We start from the raw sequence: 4,062 nt of genomic DNA, 5'->3' as shown, positions 1-4,062 counted from the left end.
GCAGAGTGTGGGCTAAGCGGGAGAATTGCTTGAAAGAAACGCGACACCGAATGAGCGGTCAGAACAAAGCCTCAATACGGTGTTCCCGTGGTGTTTTTGTTGCTGCCTTGTCTTTTGCACAGAGTAAAAGACAAGGCAACCATCGAATAGGGCCCGATTGTTCCTACTTGGTCAGCCGAGGAGCAAGGGGGGGGAGAAAGCGTCTCAATCAAGCAAAGCTCACCATGGGGAAGGTGGCTATGCCAACTAGCCTGATGCCCTGCTCCCGAAGTGACGGATAATCGTACTCTGGTTCCTCTTCATAACGTACAACTCTTTCGCCTTTTATTAAAGACTTCCGTGGAGAGCAGCACTAATGAGTTGTTTCTATTTTTGGCAGGATTAACCTGCGGGTGAAGCCCTTTCTGTCTGTGCAAAAAAAATCTTGTTACTGTGCAGAGTGACTTCTCTGAGTAGAGTCGCCTTACCTGTTGCGACTGTGCCGATGTTTGAAGCTGGAGTGCAAAGGTGTTGCTTGAATGGTGCTTGCTGGAGCGTGCGGGAGTGCAAAGTTATACCATTTAAAAGGGCTGAAGAGTGCTCATTGCAGCGGGTGGGCCATAGTAAAAAGCGGTTGAGAAAAGGTGCGAATGTCAAACAATACATGATCAAAATAGGGAGCGGAGGTGTTTGGCCGCGACAAGGTGTGAATGTCCACCCATAATTAATGAAAAGCGGGCAACGAGTAGGTTCGAATGCCCAACCATACATCATCAAAAGCAGGAGTGGATGTGTTCGGCTACAAGAAGGTTTGAATGTCTGACCATAGTTTGTAAAAAGCGGGTAAGAAAAGGTTCGAATGCCCGAACATACACCATCAAAGGAGGGAGCGGAGGTGTTCCGCTGTAAGAAGGTGTGAATGTCCGACCATAGTTGGTAAAAAGCGGGTAAGAAAAGGTTAAAATACCCGACTGTACACAATCAATAGCGGGAGCGGAGTTATTCGGCTACTAAAAGTTGTGAAAGTCCGACCATGGTTTGTAAAAAGCGGGTAAGAAAAGGTTCGAATGCCCGACAATGTATGATCAAAAGAGGGAGCAGAGGTTTTCGGTTGAAAGAAGGTCTGAATGTCCAACCATAATTTGTAAAAACTGGGGAAGAAAACGCTCGAAAGCCCGACTATACACCATCAACAGCTGGAGCGGAGGTGTTCAGCTGCAAGAAGGTCTGAATGTCCATCAATAATTGCTAGAAAACATGAAAGAGAATTTTCGAATATCAAACCAAACATGATCATAAGCGGGAGCGGAGGTGTTCAGCTGCAAGAAGGTGTGAATGTCCACCCATAATTCCTGAAAAATCGGTAAAAAAAGGGTGCGAATGCCCAACCATACATCATCAAAAGCAGGAGCGGAGGTGTTCGGCTTCAAGAAGACATGAACGTCCAACCAAAGTTGGTAAAAAGCGTAAAAAGCAGTTAAGAAAAGGTTTGAATATCTAACCAAACATAATCAAAAGCGGGAGCAGAGCTTTTCGACTGCAAGTAGGTGTGAATGTCAGATCATAATTTGCAAAAAGCTGATGAGAAAGGGTGAGAATGCCCGACTATACACAATCAAATGCGGGAGCGGAGTTGTTCGGCTGTGAGTAGGTGTAAATCTCCGACCATAATTGCTGAAAAATGTGTTAGAAAAGGTAAGAATGCCGGTCCATACATCATCAAAAGCGGGAGAGGTGGTGTTCGGCTGCAAGTAGGTGTGAATGTGCGACTAAAGTTTATAACAAGCGTGTAAGACAAGATACTATTGCCAGACCATACATGATCAAAACAGGGAGCGGAGGTGGTTCGGCTGCAAGAAGGTGTGAATGTGCGACTAAAGTTTATAAGAAGCGGGTAAGACAAGGTGCGAATGCCCGACAATGTATGATCAAAAGAGGGAGCGGAGGTTTTCGGCTGCAAGGTCTGAATGTCCAACCATAATTTGTTAAAACCAGGGAAGAAAAGGCTCGAAAGCCCGACTATACACCATCAAAAGCGGGAGCGGAGGTGTTCAGCTGCAAGTAGGTGTGAATTTCAGATCATAATTTGCAAAAAGCTGATGAGAAAGGGTGAGAATGCCCGACTGTACACCATCAAATTTGGGAGCGGAGGTGTTCAAAAGTGAGTAAGTGTGAATGTCCGACCATAATTGCTGAAAAATGTGTTAGAAAAGTAAGAATGCAGGACAATTCATCACTCAAAAGCGGGAGAGGTGTTTGGCTGCAAGAACCAGTGAATGTCCAGCCATAATTACTCACAAACGGGTAAGAAAAGGTAGTATTGCCAGACCATACATGATCGAAACATGGAGCGGAGGTGGTTCAGCTGCAAGGTGTGAATGTCTGACTATAGTTTGTAAAAAGCGGGTAAGACAAGGTGCGAATGCCCGACAATGTATGATCAAAAGCGGGAGCGGAGTTGTTCAGCTGCAAGAAGGTCTGAATGTCCAACCATAATTGCTAGAAAACATGAAAGAAAATTTTCGAAAATCAAACCGCACATGATCATAAGTGGGAGAGGAGGTGTTCAGCTGCAAGAAGGTGTGAATGTCCACCCATAATTCTTGAAAAATGGGTAAAAAAAAGGTGCGAATGCCCAACCATACATCATCATAAGCAGGAGTGGATATGTTCGGCTACAAGAAGGTGTGAACGTCCAACCAAAGTTTTTTAAAAAGCAGTTAAGAAAAGGTTCGAATATCCAACCAAACATAATCAAAAGTGGGAGCAGAGCTGTTCGACTTCAAGTAGGTGTGAATGTCAGATCATAATTTGCAAAAAAGCTGATGAGAAAGGATGAGAATGCCCGACTATACACCATCAAATGCGGGAGCGGAGTTGTTCGGCTGTGAGTAGGTGTGAATCTCCAATCATAATTGCTGAAAAATGTGTTAGAAAAGGTAAGAATGCCAGTCCATACATCATCAAAAGCGAGAGAGGTGGTGTTCGGTTGCAAGTAGGTGTGAATGTCCAGCCATAATTACTCACAAACGGGTAAGAAAAGGTAGTATTGCCAGACCATACATGATCAAAACAGGGAGCGGAGTTGGTTCAGCTGCAAGAAAGAGTAAATGTCTGCCTAAAGTTCAAATATATTCACAATAGCGGTAGGAGAGGTCTTCGGATGAGAGTGGTTGAGAATTTCCAACCATAATCTATAAAATGCGGTGAAAAAAAAGGTGTGATAGAACAGTAAAAGGTGGAGCGGAAGTGTTCGGCTGCAAGAAGGTGTGAATGTCCGACTATATTTGGTGAAAAGCAGGTGAAGCAAGGTCTGAATGCCCAACCTCACATCATCAAAAGCTAGATCAGAGGTGTTTGGCTGCAAGAAGGCCATAGTTTGCCAAAAGCGGGTAAGGTGCGAATGACCGACTAAATATCAACAAAAGTGGGGGCGGAGGTCTTCGGATGCAAGTGGGTGTGAATATCCCACCATACAAGAATGGTGGAGAGGAAGCTGTGAATGGCCGACCATAGTAAAAAGCGGGTGAGAAAAGGTGCGAATGTCAAACCATACATGATCAAAACAGGGAGCGGAGGTGTTTTGCTGCGACAAGTTGTGAGTATCCACCCATAATATATGAAAAGCGGGCAACAAGTAGGTTCGACTGCCCAGCCATACATCATCAAAAGCAGGAGTGGATGTGTTCGGCTACAAGAAGGTTTGAATGTCTGACCATAGTTTGTAAATGTGAGTAAGAAAAGGTTCGAATGCCCGAACATACACCATCAAAGGAGGGGGCGGAGGTGTTCCGCTGTAAGAAGGTGTGAATGTCCGACCATAGTTGGTAGAAAGCGGGTAAGAAAACGTTAAAATACCCGACTGTACACAATCAATAGCGGGAGCGGAGTTGTTCGGCTACTAACAGGTGTGAAAGTCCGACCATGGTTTGTAAAAAGCGAGTAAGAAAAGGTGCGAATGCCCGACAATGTATGATCAAAAGCGGAAGCGGAGGTGTTCGGCTGGAAGAAGGTGTGAACGTCAGATCATAATTTGAAAAAAACTGATGAGAAAGGGTGAGAATGCCCGACTATAAACCATCA

The 4,062-nt window shown here is 44.8% G+C and overlaps 1 non-coding gene across 1 annotated transcript; it reads left to right on the top strand.

The window, feature by feature from the left end:
* The first annotated feature begins 283 nt into the window (after positions 1–283).
* Positions 284–398, top strand: LOC140282431 (U5 spliceosomal RNA). Its single transcript, XR_011909867.1, has one exon. It is a non-coding gene; the product is annotated as a U5 spliceosomal RNA (small nuclear RNA).
* The last annotated feature ends 3,664 nt before the right edge of the window (positions 399–4,062 follow it).

The sequence above is a fragment of the Leuresthes tenuis genome, unplaced genomic scaffold, assembly GCF_036924035.1.
Source record: "Leuresthes tenuis unplaced genomic scaffold, fLeuTen1.0.hap1 SCAF_22, whole genome shotgun sequence".
Classification (NCBI taxonomy): domain Eukaryota; kingdom Metazoa; phylum Chordata; class Actinopteri; order Atheriniformes; family Atherinopsidae; genus Leuresthes; species Leuresthes tenuis.
This window is presented reverse-complemented; position numbering and strand designations above follow the sequence as displayed.